Genomic DNA, 19,283 nt, shown 5'->3' on the forward strand with positions numbered 1-19,283 from the left:
CTTCTGGTAATAGCTGGAATTGAGTCGACCCTCTTACCATACAATTGAATTAACATGTTTAATTGACAGGGAACATAATATCTCTCTCTCTCACACACACACACACGCGCACGCACACACACACACACTACCACCACATTTAATGAGTAATGCTTTACATCTGGAGAGAGGTCTACTTTTTTTTTTTTTTTTTGGTAGAGATGGGGTCTCGCTATATTGCCCAGGCTGGTCTCAAACTCCTGGGCTCAAGTGACGCACCTGCCTAGGCTTTCCAAAATGCTGGGATTATAGGTGTGAGCCACCGTGCCTGGCTGAGATAGTTTTTAGTCCAGATGTCACCATTTTCCTGTTTTAAAGATCTGTCCCTGAATGCTCCCCATGGTCAATGTTGGTCATTCATTTATTTGGTTTGGTTCTTCACTTTTTGCACTCTAATGGTACCAAATCTTGGAAGTGGAGAGGATATTCTTTCTGCTGATTTGCTACCTCTCTGTACCCACAATATACATTTATTCACACAGGTGCTGGTATTGGGATCTGCTATGGAAACTCCTTTCTGAGAACCTTTAATGTATTCATTCATTCAACAATTATCGAATGCTCACTATGTGCTAGACACAAAGCTATAAACAACAGAGATGAATCTCAGACCTCACAGCAGGTTCCAGTACATTCCAGAGAGTCTAGGAGCTGTGTTATCTTTCTTGTAGCTTCTCTGGATTTACACAGCCTATGGATTTACGTTGATAATTCTTTGCTTATTGTGTACAGGGTGAAGATTGCTGGAAGGGAGGGAAACATCATTGCACTGGTGATAATCATCTTTCTGTTTTTAATCCTTCCCCCCGTTGGCTGGAGAGTCATTTCCTGTTCCCCTTTGTTTCTCCCTTCCTGTTGATCCGCTAAAGACCTCTCTACCCACTGACTCCTCTGGCCCCTTTGTAGTGCATTCTAGTACCAAGTGTATCCTAGCAGATTTAATACGTGCTGAACAGTGTACTAAGCGCCTTAAACGCACCATTCATTTAACCCTTACTACAACACTGTGAAGCTCTGTAGTTGTGTCTCGGAAGTGGATTTTTCTAAGGCGAATTAACCTCAAATATTTGTTTCAATTTTATTCAATTTCACTCTATTTGTCTTTGAATTCTGAATGTTCAGAATTAGATTTGGTTAATATTTAGCCTTGACTGCCTCTTAAATGCCTGGTGCTTCACTAATATGCAATAGACAGAGACAACATTAAGCCTAAAGTGCGTTCATACCACTGCTGACCTGGCCTGGCCACTTTGGGCACCAACATTATGAGCATGGTTGAGGTCTACACACTTCAACGGTCTAACTTCAGGAATACCTACTGAGGAGAGCGGGACATCCAGCTTTTGAGTAGGAAGCTTCATAATGCCAGCAATGAAAGAGAAAATTAAATATGGGTGATTTGACAAAGGCAAGATTTTTGTTCAGAAGTATGCCCAGTGCCACACCATGGAAAAGGGAGGCAAACACAAGACCGGGACTAATATCCATGGTCTCTTCATGTGAAAGACAGGTCAGGCTGTTGGATTCTCTTAACACAGACACCAGTAAGAACAAAGGCATCACCTGGAGAGAGGATACACTGATGAAATATTTGGAGAATCCCAAGAAGTAGATAGCTGGAACAAAAATGATCTTTGCCGGCATTGAGAAGATGGCAGAAAGGGCAGACTTGATAGCTTATATATAAAAAAAGCTACTATGAGTGACAATACACCACTGCCTTATTTGTTACAAAACAGAAATGTCTCATGATTTTTTTATGTGTACCATAATTTAATCGATTTCATACACCAGAATTCAGATCATGAATGACTGACAAAATATTTTCATTGGGCAGTCCTGATTTAAAACTAAGACCGTCTTGTGGTTAAATTAATATGTTTGGTTTTTTTGAATTTTTTCTGTTTGTTTTGTTTCTTTTTGAGATGGAATTTTGCTCTTGCTGCCCAGGCTGGAGTGCAATGGCATGATCTTGGCTCACTGCAACCTCCACCTCCTGGGTTTAAGTGATTCTCTTGCCTCAGTCTCCTGAGTAGCTGGGATTACAGGTGTCTGCCACCATGCCCAGCTAATTTTTGTATTTTTAGTAGAGACAGGGTTTCAGCATGTTGGCCAGGCTGGTCTCAAACTTTTAACCTCAAGTGATCTGCCTGCCTTGGCCTCCCAAAGTGCTGAGATTACAGATGTGAGCCACTGCACCTGGCCTCATTTGTCTCTTAAAGGCAAGGACTGAAGATAATATAGCAATGTCCATTTTATATTTTTGGCCTTAACTATGCCAATCTAATTAGAATTCACTGTATTTAAAATGGTTCCTTTTACTTATTGAAACACATTTTAGTGTGGTTTATGTGTAATATCAAATGAAGATTATTTAACTCTTGTCACATTTTATAGATGATCTATAAAGTCAGATGTCTTTAAAATAGTAGCAAGTTAAACTTCACTCTTGAATTCTTACTATCTAAGTCAGACTACGTTATAATTTAAGATTGTCTTTAAACAGCCATTCAGGAGCATAAAACTGTAGAACTACTGTGTATTTGTGATTGGGAATGGTGCTTTTGCCAACTTATGAGAGTTAGAATAGAGGAGATATACACAAATTTAAAAATTATGTGTGATCATAAGACTTAAGATAATTAAAAACAAAATCACAGATCAAAAAAAAACAAAAAACAAAAAAACCTACTGAGAGCCAGATCAAGATGGAGTAGTAAGTTCAACTGCCTCCACTCTAGAAACATAGGCCTACTGAATAAAGCAAAAAGAGAAAACAGAAGGTGGCATAGTTAGGCCAACTACAAGACAAGCACTTTTGAAGATCCAGGCTGGCACAGAAACACAGACTGTGATCAGGGCTGCAAGGCTTGGTGGACTTGCTGGGTTTTGGATGCAGTGGCAGTCAGTGGTGGCAAAGGAGTCAAAAGTGTTCCCTGAGAGATGGGAAAGCAGAGGCAGGCTCTCAGCCACGGAGGCCCAGGGCTAAGGTGAGAGCCATGTCTCATCCCCTATCCTTATAGAAGGAGGCTGGAAATGAACATGTGCCAAGTGCTGAAGGAGCAGTGGCTCCCATCCAGCTCTAGGCTGGGAGAGAAGGATGAGACAAAGCCTTGTGACCAAGAGCTGAGTCGAGCTTCCCCTGTGACTCATCCTGGAATTGCCATGGCCCAGTGGTTCTGCAAGACTGTTCCTCTCACTGCCCTTACCAGAACTGAGCCTGGATTGGGGACCCCCAAAGCTTTCAACAGGATAATTGAATATGGAGGTGGAGTAGGGGGAGTGAGAGGGAATGAAAAAATGAAAAGAGCAAAATACTTCAAATTCCAAATAGGACTGTAAACTAAATACAAAACTGAAGGAAAAAAGCTAATGCTAAAAAAAAGTCAACAAACTCTCTGGGCTCGGTGGCTCCCGCCTGTAATCCCAGCACTTTAGGAGGCCGAGGTGGGCGGATCACTTGAGGCCAGGAGTTCAAAATCAGCCTGGCCAACATGGCAAAACCCCGTCTCTACTAAATAAAAAAATTAGCCAGGCATGGTGGCGGGTGCCTGTAATGCCAGCTACTTGGGAGCCTGAGGCAGGAGAATCGCTTGAACCGAGGAGGTGGAGGTTGCAGCGAGCCGAGATCTCACCATTGCACTCCAGCCCTGGGTGACAAGAGCGAGACTCCGTCTCAAAAAAAAAAAAAAAAAAAAAAAGTCAACAAACCAACAATCAGAACATGGATTCACTTCAGATAAAATTAATTTTACAGAATGATCAGATAAAACTTTAAAGTAAATGTACTATTTCAAATAAATAAATGATATCAAAACTTCCATTGAAAAATAAAAAAATTATGAAAAAAGAGGCTGAAAACAGAATGTGGAGATATGAAAAGGACCAATTAGAAAATCTGAAATTTAAAAAATATAGTCATTGAAATTAAAAAATGTGGAGCCTTGAGTTAGAATGGCTGTTTGGCTACCTGTGTTTAATTTCGCTATCTTTCAAATGCACAGTAAAACTACAATACAGGGATGAACAAACCAACAAGAATGGGGAGAATAGGTGAAGAGACAATGGTAACAGTATTTTGGAATCTGGAAAGGAGATGGAAGAGTGGTAACTGATTAGTAGAACTGAGAAAGCCAGACCTTAAGTTATTACAGTCTCAGAAAGCTGAGAAAGATCTAGTTAATGCTGAGAGTCCTCTAAGTTTCATGAACTAGCACTTCTAGAAACCCCTAGACCTGGAGTAAAAGGCCCCGAGTAGCTGGGACTACAGGCGAGTGCCACCAGGCCTGGCTAATTGTTTTTGTGGTTTTTTTTTTTTTTGTAGAGATGGTGTTTTGCCGTGTTGCCCAGGCTGGTCTTGAACTCCTGAACTCAAGCGATCTGCCTACCTCAGTCTCCCAAAGTTTTAGGAGATTACATGCATGAGCCATTGCGCCCGACCAAGATATTGTATTTATGAAGCAGACAGAATGTTAAAAGTTCAGATAATCTTGAAAAAAAAAAAACATTTGGAAATCGAAAACATGATGGCAGCAATGAAAAAATTCAATCAAAGTGCTGGAAGTCAAAGTTGAGGAATTTATCTAAAAATTAGAACAAAAATATATACAGAGGAAAATAAGGAGAGACATAAGAAAATTGGAGGATCAGTCCAGGAAATTTAACATATGAACAACATGAAGTTCTAGAGGAAAAGAACAGAAAAAATACATGGCAAAAAATTAATAAAATAATTCAAGAAAATTTCCCAGATTAAAACACATGGATTTTGGATATTGAAAGGGGTCAGCAAATGCTCAGTAAAATGGATGATAATAGACCTACACCAAGGCATATCCTTGTGGAATTTCAGAACCTAGGGATAAAGAGAAGATGCTAACAGCTTTTAGAGGACAACAACAACACCAACACATATTCAGAGGACGAGGAATCAGAATGGCTTCTGTATTCCAACAAGAACACAGGAGACAGTGGAGCAATTTCTTTTACATTATAAATGGGAGGAATAGAATTCTACATTTAGACAGCCTATCAATAAAGTATAAATTTTCTAAAACTCAAAAAACAATCAAAATCTCTACGGAAGGATATGCTCCACAAATATGAAAGAGTAAACCAAGAAAGGGAAATAAATGGGATACAGGAAACATGAGATCTAATCCAGAAGAGAGGTGAAGGCAACCTCTAAAATGATGGTGATGGGGAATCCAAGGGTAGATCCGAGGGGAATCAGTGTACCAAGAATAAAAAGCAGTTCATATTAGGGCAAGTTTGAAACGTTGTGTCCAAGCAGAATGCAGTTTTTACCTGTATTGCTCCAGAGTGAGCTGAAAGGTGTTGTGAAAACTGAAGGAACCATTACTTTTACTGACAGTATCCACAACGATGAGGCTTTATGGCTGAGACAGAATAATAAGACAATAAAACGTATGCCCTAATGTGAATGATTATACTAAAGTTTGATGTGTCTTTTTTAATCAACAGCAAGGAGAGAGCCTTCATCAGAAGGAGAGAGCCATCTGATTTCCATAGGCTCCAATGCAGAAGAAAACATTAACTGATCTTAATCAAAGAAATATTCCTGTATATACAGATATGCCCATATATACACGCAATAACTCTAGAAGGATATACAGTATAATAATCTGATATTTACACTTTTGTTCCTTTTGAATTTTGCACTGTATGCATGCATTACTTATTCAAAAATTTAACAAAATAAAAGTTTTTCTAAAAATTTAATTCAAATGCCCACAATTTTAAATGCATGTGTTTAGAAACAATAATTTTACTTGTAGGGATATATTGTGCAGACAAAAACTCACATTTTCAAAATTATGTATATAAGGTCATTTAATACATAATTAATAACGAGACAGTGGAAACAACTTTTACAAGGGACTTGTGAAGTAATAATGAATGTTCATCCATTCCATGGGACATTATGAAGGCTTTTAGTAGATGACGAGTCTCATTATGTATTGATGTGAATATTTTGCCAAACGAACAAAAGCAAGATGAAGAAAAGTATGCAGAGTATGCCACATTTGTGTATAAAAGGAAGAAAAAACTTCTTGGGTGTGTGTTTCTCTGTGTGTGAAAATGTGCATCCATTTTCACATATATGCATAGAATAAAAGAATCAGAAAGAAAGGCTATCAGAAAAAATAAAAATAATTGATAACATTGTTTGCCTTCGAGAAGAGAAACTGGGTGGCAAGAAGAAGTCAAAGTTGAACTTTTCATTGTTTACCCTATTTAACCTTTGGCTTTGAACCATATGAATGTACCCCTTATTAAAAATTAGGCTGGGTGCGATGCCTCATGCCTGTAATCCTAGCACTTTGGGAGGCCGAAGCGGGCAGATTACTTGAGGTCAGGAGTTCGAGACCAGCCTGGCCAACGTGGTGAAACCCCACCTCTTACTAAAAATGCAAAAAAATTAGCTGGGAATGGTGGCATGCCTGCCTGTAGTCCCAGCGACTTGGAAGGCTGAGACGGGAGAATCGTTTGTACCTGGGAGGTGGACATTGCAGTGAGCCGAGATCGCACCACTACGCTTCAGCCTGGGTGACAGAGCAAGACTCCATCTCAAATAAATAAATAAATAAGTAAATAAATAAATAAATATATAAGTTTTAAAATACGTAATGAATGGGATGAACTCAACATCAGACACAGGAAAATAAATAATTAGAGAATTGGAAGGAAGAATATAAGAACTCACTCAGAATGCAATACAGAGAGTAGAAAAATGAAAACTATGCGAGAGGAGGTACAGCAGGGGAATGACAGACTGACAGCACACTTCGTATCATAATAACATATATTAGAAGATAATGGAATATTCACTATGAAACACTGAAGGAAAAAGCTGTCAACCTAGAATTTTGCCATCAGCTAAACTATTATTCAAGAAAGAGGGTTAAATAAAATCATCTTTAGACACACAAATACTAAAAGATTTTACTACACATTATAAGACTATAAGACTATTAAAATTTGTTTCAGAAACAGAAGCCTGCAGAAGATGTGGAATACAAGAAGCAAACTTCTCTCTCACCTCCAAAACGGTGGAGTTGTTCTAGTGAGCACAGAGATTGATGAAAAGTGTTGGAAATCTTAATTAATGGTTAGAGCCTAAGAATTATAACTTAAAAAACAATGATAACGCAGTGGAGAAGTTGTTCAAGGTAGGGGGGCACTTAAAGCACACTGAAGATCTTACTACAGTTGGAAGAAATTAAATGTCTGTAAACATTGACAGAAAAATTTTTAGTTAAGTATGTAGTTTAAAAAATTCAGGATGGCTATGAAAATAATAGAAATAAAAGTTATGGCTTCCAAATCAGAATGGAATACACATTATCAAACAAAAGAAGGTAGGAAAGAGGAAAAACACAGGATGGTAAATAGAAAACACAAAATATGGTACTATGATTAAGTCTAAATAAATGACTATATTAAAAAAGTGTAAATGGATCAGATTTATCTATTAAAAGAAGCAATCAAATGAACAAATAACAAAATACAACTCTATGCTTTTTACAAGACACAGAATGAATGCACACACATACACACATACGGGCTGAATATAAAAAAATGGAAAATGATGGGAAGTCCTAGCCAGAGCAAACAAGCATGAGAAAGAAAATGTATTGAAATAGGAAAAGAAGAAGTCAACCTATCTTGCACTGATGATATTCCATCCTTAGAAAACCTTAAAGACTCTGCCAAAAGGCTCATCCTAGAATGGATACATAACTTCAATAAAGTTTCAGGATACAAAATCAGTGTACAAAAATCAGTAGCATTTCTATACACCAATAACATTCAACCTGAGAGCCAAGTCAAGAACGTAATACTATTTACAGTAGTCATACACACACGTGCACGCGTGCACACATACAAATATTTAGGAATACATTTAACCAAGGAGATGAAAGATCTCTACAAGGATAACTACAAACTCCAGCTGAAAGAAATCATAGGTGATATACACAAATGGAAGAACATTTAATGCTTTTTGAGTTGGAAGAATCAATATCGTTAAAATGGCCATACTGCCCAAAGCAATCTACAGATTCAGTACTGTTTCTATCAAACCACCAGTGTCATATTTCACAGAATTAGAAAAAACTAAAATAGTTCATATGGAGCCAAAAAAGAGCCTGAGTAACCAAAGCAATACTAAGCAAAAAGAACAAAGCTGGAGGCATCACATTACCTGACTTCAGACTATATTACAAGGCTATGGTAACCAAAACAACATAGTACTGGTACAAAAACAGACACATACGTTGTATTAGTCTGTTCTTGCACTGCCATAAAGACCTATCTGTGACTGGGTAATTTATAAAGAAAAGAGGTTTAATTGGTGTATGGTTCTGCAGGCTGTATAGGAAGCTTGGCTGGCGAGGCCTCAGGAAACTTATAATCGTGGTGGAAGGTGAAAGGAAAGCAGGCATATCCTACATGGCTGGAGCAGAAGGGAAAGAGAGGGGGAAATTGCCACAAACTTTTAAACAACCAGATCTCCTGAGAACTCACTCACTATCATGAGGACAGCAAAGGGGGGAATCTTCCCCCAGGATCCAGTTACCTCCCACCAGGCCCCACCTCCAACCTTGGGGATTACAATTTGACATGAAATTTGGGCGGAGACACAAATCCAAACCATATCACACACCACTGAACAGAATAAAAAACCTGGAAATAAAGCCATACATCTTCAGCCATCTGATCATCAACAAATTGACAAAAATAAGCAAAGGAGAAAGGACTTCCTATTCAATAAATGGTGCTAGGATAGCTGGCTAGCCACATGCAGAAGAACGATACTGGATCCTTACCTTTTGCCATATACAAAAATTATCTCAAGATGAATCCAAGATTTAATGTGACACCTCAAACTATAGAATCCTAGAAGAAAACCTGGAAAACACCATCCCGGACATTGGCCTTGGGAAAGAATTTATGGCTAAATCATGAAAAGCAATTGCAACAAAAATAAAAATTGGTAAGTGGGACCTAATTAAACTAAAGAGCTGCACAGCAAAACAAACTATCAGGCAGAATAAAAAGACAACCTACAGAATGAGAGAAAATTTTTGGAGACTATGCATTCAACAACTGTCTAATATTCAGAGCCTATAAGGAATTTAATTCAACAAGCAAAAAACAAACAACCCCATAAAATGTGGGCACAGGCTGGGCGTGGTGGTTCACACCTGTAATCCCAGCACTTTGGGAGGCCAAGGTGGGTGGATCACGAGGTCAGGAGTTCAAGACCAGCCTGGCCAAGATGGTGAAACCCCATCTCTACTAAAAATACAAAAATTAGCCGGGTGTGGTGGTGGGCACCTGTAATCCCAGCTACTTGGGAGGCTGACGAAGAGAATTGCTTGAACCCGGGAGGCAGAGGTTGTAGTGAGCCAAGTTCACGCCACTGCACTCCAGCTTGGGTGACAGAGTGAGACTGTGTAAAAAAAAAAAAAGTGGGCACAAGACATGAACAGACACTTATCAAAAGAATACATACGAGTGGCCAATAAACATATAAAAAAATGCTCAACATCACTAACCACCAGAGAGAAGCAAATCAAAACCACAGTGAGGCCAGGTTCAGGGGCTCATGCCTATAATTTTAGCACTTTGGGAGGCTGAGGCAGGAAGTTAGAGACGAGGCTGGGCACCATAGGAAGAACCCATCTTTACAAAAAATTTTTTAAAAAAATTAACCAGGTGTAGTGGCATCTACCTGTAGTCCCAGGTACTTGGGAGGCTGAGATGGGAGGATTGCTTGAGGCCAGGAGTTTGAGGCTGCAGTGAATCATGGTCACACCACTGCACTCCAGCCTATGTGCCAGAGTAAGACCTTGTCTCAAAAAAACAACAAAAAAACCACCAAAACCAAAAACCTCCCAAACCCCTGATAAGATACCATCTCATACCAGTTAGAATAGCTAATACAAAGTTGGTGCAAAAGTAGTTGTGTTTTTGCCACTACTAATATTAAAAAGTCAAAAAATAACAGATGCTGATGAGGCTGTGGAGAAAAGGAAACATTTATACAGTACTGGTGGGAATGTAAATTTGTTCAGCCACTGTGGAAAGCAATTTGGAGATTTTTCAAAGAACCAAAAAAAGAATTGTAATTTGATGCAGCAATCCCATTATTGAGTATATATCCAAAAGAAAAGAAATGGCCGGGCACGGTGGCTCACGTCTGTAATCCCAGCAATTTGAGAGGCCGAGGTGGGCAGATCACTTGAGGTCAGGAGTTCGAGACCAGCCTGGACAACATGGTGAAACCCCATCTCTACACAAAAATTATCTGGGAGTGGTGGCACATGCTTGTAATATCAGCTACTCAGGAGGCTGAGACAGGAGAATTGCTTGAACCGGGAGGTGGAGGTTGCAGTAAGCAGAGATTGTGTTATTGCACTCCAGACTGGGTGACACAGCAAGACCCTATCTCCCCAAAAAACCCCCCCCCACACAAAAACCCCACAAAACAAAACAGAAAGCAAAAGAAAAGAAATCATTCTATCATGGCAGTATTCACAAGAGCAGAGACATGGAATTAACCTAGGTACCCAACAACAGTGGATTGAATAAAGAAAATGTGATACACATGCACCATGGAATACTACACAGCCATGCAAAAGTATGAAATCATGTCCTTTGTAGCAACATGGTTGCAGCTGGAAGCCATTATCCTAAGCAAATTAACACAGGAACAGGAATACTGCATATTGTCACTTTTAAGTGTAAGCTAAACATTGGGTATTCATGGACATAAAGATAGCGATAATAGACACTGATGACTACTAGAGAAGGGAGGCATGGAGGAGGGAGAAAGGGTTGCAAAACTATTTGATACTATGCTCACTATCTGGGTGGGGGATAAATTGTACTCCGAACCTCTGCATTATCCAAGATACCCATGAAACAAACCTGCACGTGTACCCCCGAAACTAAAAAAAAAGTTGAAATTATAAAAACATTTAAAAGGAATAGTAAAAAAGAAAATCATGCATTCGTGTATAACACAAATACTAACAAATTAATGTAGCAAAATTAACATAAGACAAAATAGTTCTTAAGGCAAAAAACATTTCAGGAATAAAGAGAGAAACCACACACACACAAATGTAACCACAGATCAAGAAGATATAACAATAATGAAATTACATGCTTCTAATACAATTATCATACATTGTAACATTGAAAGAAATGAAGCAAACGTTGACAGAATTATAAGGAGAAAGTCAAAAAACCATAGTAGGAGATGAACACAACTTACAAATCCAGCAGACAAAAATTAGAATGGCAATAGCAGCTTTGAATAATAAAATTAGCCAGTGTGATATATGTATAGGTACATATCTAAAAACTTTACACTCAAGTGCATATATGTTATTTTCAAGTATAGACAGAACCTTTGTAAAATTTGAACACGAAGGCAAAGAGGAAATCTCAACAACTTTCAAAGAATTGCTATCATACTGATCACAATATCTTACCACACAATTAAATTAAAAATAATTTAAATGATAAAAAGTAGTTTAACAATCCTACTCTCTTTCTCTTCTTACTTATCAGGAAGCTGAAGAATGACACTCTGAATAACTCATGAATTAAAGAAGAAATAATACCATATTAATAACATATTTATAACTGAACAATAATAAATGTATAAATATTTGATCTAATTAAAGTGGTGTCTACAGGTAAATATATAGCTTAATTGCATTTATTATAAACAAAAAATGAAAATAAATATATTAAAAATAGCTTTAAAAGAATAATGAAGCAATCTATGAAGGTGGAAGGAGGGAAATAATAAATGTAAGAGCAAGAATTAATGAAATAGAAAATAAGAGAAGATACAAAACCAAAAGTTTGTTTTTGGAAAAAAGGAAAATAATGAAATAGGCAAACCCTAGCAAGATTTACCACTAAATAAAGAAAAGATATATAGGTAAGTAATATTAAGAACAAAAGCTTGGTCAACACACATGATGTTAAATATCTTGAATATCTGGATTTATGAGAGGTGACATTACCAATTGATGGAGAAGGATATTATCAATATGAAAAAAGCCCCTAAATTTAAATATCTACTTCACATCATACACAATGATCAAGTCCAGTTACATTAAAGACTAAGTATAAAAATCAAAATCCAAACATTTTTCAGAATACATTTTAGTCAAGGCGCAAAAGCACAAGCCATACAGGAAAAGATTTGTACATTTTACTACATAAAACTTAAAAGATGTTAAATGAAAACAACGACAACAGCAAACTCAATATAAACAAAGTTAAAAGACTGGGAACATATTGATTATAAAACAAAGTATGAGTTTTAGAAAACACATATAATGTCTACAAATTATTAAAAAATGATTAAAAACTACTGAATAGAAAACTGAAAGTGCACAAGAACGGGAATCCATTTGGCTAATAAACATTTGACAAGATGCCTAACCCACAGATGGCCGAAACTGTCAGAGGGTTGCAGTTACATCATGCTGGTTTTGTATGAGAAATTGGTAACTCTCAAACACTGCTGGTGGGAATATAGTTGGGGCAACCCCTTTGGAGAGCAATTCAGCATTGTTTAGTGATGTGAGATGTGTTCATTTAGGTCACCCTCAAGCAGCAGTTCTCAAACTTTAGCTTGATTCAGAATCACCTGAAGGGCTTGTTAAAGCACATATTGCTAGACCCCACTCCTAGAGTTTCTGGTTCAGTAGGTCCGAGGAAGGAGCGGATTTGCATTTCCAACATGTTCCCAGGTGATGCTGCTGCTGCAGGCGACCACACTTTGAGAACCACTCCTTTAGACGGCCTTTTGCAGATGCGCACAATAAGACAAGTCATGAGAATGTTTATTGTGAGGAATAGTAGAAAATTAGACACATCTTCAATGCCTCCTAATGAGAGAATGAGTAAGTATATAGTTTTTAAAAATACAACAGAATATACATGGAAATTAGAATGAATAAGTATATAGCTTTTAAAAATACAACAGAATATACGTGGAAATTAAAATGAATGAGCTAGAGCTGTAAGCATCAACATAAAAATATTAAAAACAATGCTCTAAGAAGAAAGCAAATTACAAAGTGTAGAGGTTTATCCACTATACCTATTTTAAAATATGCAAAATAAGATATGCAAAATAAAATAATGTTCATGGATAACAAATAGTATGAATCATTTGTGAGCACGATAAATACTGAATTTACCATACTGGTTAATTTTGAGGAGGAGGGGAGGGTGAAAGGGTGATGGGACTGAAAACAAACAGAAGGCCTCAACTGTATCTACATTTTTATCTCTCTCTATCATCGATTTATCTATCTAGCTTCACCATTATCATTATCATCATCATCATCATCTATAAATATATATATATGTCTGTGTGTCTCTCAGTCTATCAATCATATTTTTACAAAAAAAGGATGTGGAATAATTATTGCCAAAAGTTAATAACTGATAAAGCTGGATAGCAGTAAACATTATATTATGTTCCTTCTTGTGTATAAAGTTGAATTATTTCATGATAAAAATACAATGAAAAGAAATGCCTGCAAAAAATACTGTGCTGGACTCTGTTTCTGAATGCTATTAAGGCTGAAAAACATCATGTTGAGATTGAGCCTCTACTGTGGAATGAGATTTACATATGATCTTGTAGATCTCATCATCATAATGTATTAAAATTGGAAGTACAGTGAATTATTTCAAATGTCTTCTCAGAGGGGTGGTGAAGGCTCTTGGCTTTTTGCTCTAGTTTGTGTTCTTCCTTTGCCAGTGTTGGTTCTGTAGCCCCTCCTCTGATGTGTCCCAGTTTCTAGGTTGGGATATTTGATTCCTCGGGCAAGAGGAAAATAATAGGAATATAATCATTCAAAGCCTCTTTTATTACTTTCACACACAGAGGAGAATTCTGCCTTTAATTGCTCAGTTTCTGACCTTTTGTGATGTGAAACTGGGACAACAGAGTGGCAAAACTCAAGGAGCTATCAAGGCTGTACTGTTTTACACTGTAAAGCCAGAGAGACATAGTGTTCCAGAAGGTGAAAGGAGAGGAGAAAGGCAGGAACCAGTGGGGCCTGGGCTGGAGAGCAGAGGTTTGGAGTTTGCCTCCATTTCCTTTGTTCTCCAGGTGGCTGTTTGCCTCTGAATGTCCTTGGCCTGAGGACGTGGTGTTCTTCCTAGTTGCTTTTGCTCAGCCTCACATGTGAATGCAGAAGAGGATTTTTAAATTTTTAAAATTTTTTTACTTTTTAGATTTGCAAAGAGTCATTGACAGATTGGGTCAGAGCTGCAAAGAGGTTTTTCCATTGAGTGGGAATGCAGATATGGCACAGTTCAACATCCTTCCTGTCTAGAGCAGCCTGAAGTGTCACGGTATAACAATCTTATGTCTACTGTCAGGTGGACAAAGCCCTCAACTTTGCTTCCTTATTTATCTCTAAGTACATCCTTGTCATGTAGTTTTATTTTCCTAATTTTAGAAAGGTAGCAAGTCTATGAAGAGGCTCATGTAGGATTCAAGTCCAAGTGTTAAAGCAAACTAAATATGGCCTGAGAAGGACTCTGTACTTCTATAGCTGAGTCCTCGTGGATGAGCTGTAACCTAGCATAATAGATTACGGTGGAATGACAATTATATACAATTTTGTAGACCTCATCGTCATAATATATAAAATTGAAAACCTAACTTACTAGTGTGCACTTGTAACAATAGCTGCGTGTTGGCTAATCCTAGCGGCCATACTTAAACCACTCACAGACTGCTGAATATTACTGCGTTCAAATAAGGCAAAGGCTGAGCTGTAACCAATCTCACTATTTCTGTACCTCACTTCCGATTTCTGTATGTCACTTTACCTTTTTTGTCTATACATTTGTTCTGATCACGAGGCACCCCTAGAGTCTCTGTGAATCTGCTGTGATTCTGCGGGCTGCCCAATTCATGAATTGTTTCATTGCTCAACTAAACTCCTTTAAATTTAATTCGCTAAAGTTTTTCTTTTATCACAAGTCTATGATGTTTTACACTGAGCAGTACTGCACTAGGCTCTTTGGGAATGCAGAAAATATAAGACATGGCCCTGTGGTAAAAGATCTTTATTGTTTAGTTGGGAAGACAAGATATGTGCACCTGAAACATTAAGGCTGGACCCACGTCATACAAAATCAAAGAAAATGATCCTATGTGTTGAAGAACAAGTCATTTATATTGCCTTTTGGCTTTGCCAGCTTTGGTCCAGCTGCCTTCTGTGATCAAACACAGTGGATACTCACCATCCCTGATGTTCTTTTTGCTTTATATTGAAATAACACCGTATTTCCCTTTTGGAGAAAACAATTGCCCAGGCTGTAAACAATCATCAAATGCCCCAGAGTAACTCTATGAAAGGAAGGCAATTTGGCACAGTAACATTCAGGATAAAAGTGACCCTAAGTCACAGCCTTTATGGAATTGTAAGCTCCTTAAGGGTTGAAGCTGGTACTTCACATCTACATTGCACGGAGCCTGGCCCAGAGTGGCTACTCAGTAATGTCTGGTGTTATCATTGCAGATTATTTTCCAGGAGTGGGGGATAGGGGGCAGGTAGGTGGATGGTGATATCTGACCCACTCTATTGAGGAAGGCCTCACTGCATCTGTGATAAATCTGAACTCTATAGATTTTGTGTCACCATATTCTAGAGTAGTTTGGAGTCAGAGACCTTGGCAAAGAGTCTAGCTGTCACGGAATCTTCCCTGGTTGGCCCCTCATCCTCCACTCTGAGGCATCCGTCATCCTAATCTACAGATTTGGGACTCCCACGTAGCTTCTGCATACCCTCTGGGGCAAAGTTTTTCATAATTTATTATTTTCTTTTCTTTGTTGTCTGAGAGCTTTAAACCTCCATGGAGAAATGGTCCCATGGGTCACCCCTGGGAGAGTTGTAGGCACATACGTGGAGTATGAGGCATCTTATAGCCAGCGACAATTCTCATTTCTTCTCTTTCCAGTTCAGCCAATGGCAGATCTGTGCCCTCTCCCTTTGGTTCAGGGAAGCTGTGATCCTTGAATTTGGGGTCTCTGTCCCTCAGTGGGATTCAATAACCTGTCCTGGCCACCAGTTCCAAGGTTCTGGGCATGCTTGGCCTTGGTGTTTCACCCAGAGAAGACACTAGGAAACTAGAGAAGCAGTGGGAGGCAGGTATGTGGCTCCTTTAGAGGCCCATATCCAAAGAGCATGCAAGGCGTGGTGTATGGAAGGAATGTTATCAATCAAATGGATACCAAATCTACAGGTATGATTCCTGAATTTGGTATAGCCCAATCTTTTCTTCAGAGTTTTCCCAGTTTGTAATCTCATTTTTTTTGTTGTTCAAAACCTTTTTTTTAAAAAAAAATTTAATATTTTATTTATTTTTATTTTTTGAGTCAGAGTCTCATTCTGTCACCCAGGCTGGAGTACAGTGGTGTGATATCAGCTCACTGAAACCTCCACATCCTGCGTTCAAGCAATTCTGCCTCAGCCTCCTGAGTAGCTGGGATTACCATGTATGTGCCATCATGCCTGGCTAGTTTTGGTGTTTTTAGTAGAGACAGGGTTTCACCATGTTGGCCAGGCTGGTCTCGAACTCCTGACCTCAAGTGATCCACCCACCTCGGCCTCCCAAAGTGCTGGGATTACAGGTATGAGCCACCGCGCCCGGCCCAAAAGCTCTTTTACAGAGCCATTGTGGTTTTAAATATCAATTCAGTTTTCAAGTGAGAAAATGGAGGCACACAGAATTCAACTGATTTGCTTAAGCTCACATAGAGTAGGGGTGGCGAGGGACTTTGTGGGGTTTTAGTTCTCCTTAATCTCCATCTGCCTCCTCAAGCCACCTCAAATAAACTTACAATCTAAACAAAATCAATTTGCTTTTGTTATTCCAGGGCAGCTTCATGACCATTCCCAGAGTCCCACCAGATGGCCATTCCCATGCTGTTCCTTTGTTGAAATTCTGTGGTCATCACATAGTCCATAAGCAATAGAAGCAAAAGAGTAAGCAGGTTTTACCAGAGTGTACCTTTAAAGTTTCAAAGAATCCACACATCCACTATCTCATTAATTCACAGAATGTTCTGAGAGACAACAAGAATAGATATTATTCCTGCCTAGAGATTAGGAGTTAGAAGCTCAGAAAGCTTGATTCTCACCTTGGTTCCTGTCTGCTATAGCAGACTCTCTGGCTTGGTTTGGGTCTGGGGTCTCTCTCATATATATGGCTGGAGAAGCCTCCCACTTATTTTCTTATACCTCAGTTTCTCATTTGTTCCCATCATAGGGAGACTATATGCCAGTAGCTTTGAGGAACAGATTGTATCTGCTCAGTATCGAAGCCCCTGGAATAATGAGAGAAGCGCCCAGTTAATTGATCAGATTTTATTTTAGGAATATCACCTTCCCTGGGGAGGTGGTATGATGGAAAGATGGTGGGCTCTGGAGTCAGACTGGGCTGGATTCTCATCTGAACTCTGTCACTTACTAGCTGGTTGAAGCAGGGATTTTGAGAGCCCCACATACTAGGTCCATTCCTCTTCCCAGCTACCTGGCAACTAAGCAAACCTAGGGCTTGGTGGAACAGAGTTTGAAAACAGCTTTCCGGGAAATTTAGAATTAAATTCTGTAGCTAAGAAAAAGAAATTATATATAGAAATCAATTCAATTTGCCTCCCACCCAAGGCCATGAGAGCAGGCTGCTCCAGATATACAAGACATCATTCCTGCAGGCATTGTCAGTCTTGTCCATTGACAGTAATTGCATGGACAACACCCAAATTGATTGACTTTTCTGTAAGTATTGGTGAACTTCCTTTTCCTTAAATTTCCTTGAAAATGGGTAGCTAGAAATGGAAAGGAACCTACGCTGCCAACGTACAATCAGGAGCATGCAACCATCCTTTTATTACATCAGTATATATTTACTGCATGTAGACTACATGCCAGTGACTTTGGCATTAGCAACACAGTAATGAACAAACAAACAAAGGCACTATCTTCAAGGAGCTTCCTTTTGTGTGAACGTGTGTGTATGTGTGTGTGTGCGTGATGTTATAGGCAAACAAATAAATATCTACAGATGGCAATGAGGCTGTGACCCAAAAAATCAAACTGAGAAGACGGTCAGAGAGTGAAAAGAACTGCGTTTTCAGATAGGTGGTCAGAAAGGGCCTCTGTTAAGGTGGCCTTGTGCAGGGAATTGAAGGAAGTGCAGGAGGATGCCACACAGAGATGGTAGAGGGAGCAAAAGGAGCAAAGGCCCTGACTTGCCCTTAATGATGTCTCCTTCCGTCTGTAGTCCAGCCCAGCAATGTACATGTTATCCTCCCCATATGCAGATGAAGACACTGGGGCTCAGCAAGATCAAACGCCTTTTCCCAAACTCACAGCTACGGCCTGATGGAGGTAGGGTCAAATGCAGCTCCACTGATTTCAGAGACGGTGCTGTTGACACAGGGGGCTGCCTGCATGTTGGAAAGTGAGATGTGCTGTTGCTGTCACGTTGCAGTGGGAGCGGGGAAGCAGGCATGCGATGAGCTAGACCCAAGAGGAATCAGAGAGCGGGTCTCCGGGCTTCATCCTGGGCATCTCCTAGCCCCGCTCTCTGTCTCATAACACCCACCCACTGCGCCTGCTCACCTCCGTTTGTTTGCTGTTTTTTTGAAATCATTTCCTGGATCTTAGTAAGTTTATTTTCCAGTTCCTTTCACTTTTTGGGATTAGTCCCCTAGATGCCAGGTGGAGAGAACTGAAAGAGGGAGAAATCCAGCCTCTCTCACCAGGCTTGTCACGTAGCTACACAAGCAAATAGCTGCAGGACACAAGTTTTAATTTTCGTGCATGGGCCTCAAACTGTTTTTCCATATTTGTTAGGGAAAATCTTAGCCAGGGAGCACCATCTTTTGAGGACACCAAACTGGGCCAAGTTCCTGTGCGGCCTTTCTCCTTATTTAGTGATTGCCCCATGTGACCCTCTCCTCTCTGGCTGACCGCTTTTTCTCTGCATGGCACTTGGTGGATAAAGTTCCCTGAACCTTGGAGAGGAAGCGGATGCTGTTAATAGCCCTGGGAGTGTGACTGTGCCTTGCAGCTCACTGGAGCCTGTGGGATATTCCTCCAGCCTTGGCGGGGCTCCGAGCTGCAGGGAAATTAACCTCAGAGTCAGGGCAGGGA

Source organism: Nomascus leucogenys, chromosome 4 (genome assembly GCF_006542625.1).
Source record: "Nomascus leucogenys isolate Asia chromosome 4, Asia_NLE_v1, whole genome shotgun sequence".
Classification (NCBI taxonomy): Eukaryota; Metazoa; Chordata; class Mammalia; order Primates; family Hylobatidae; genus Nomascus; species Nomascus leucogenys.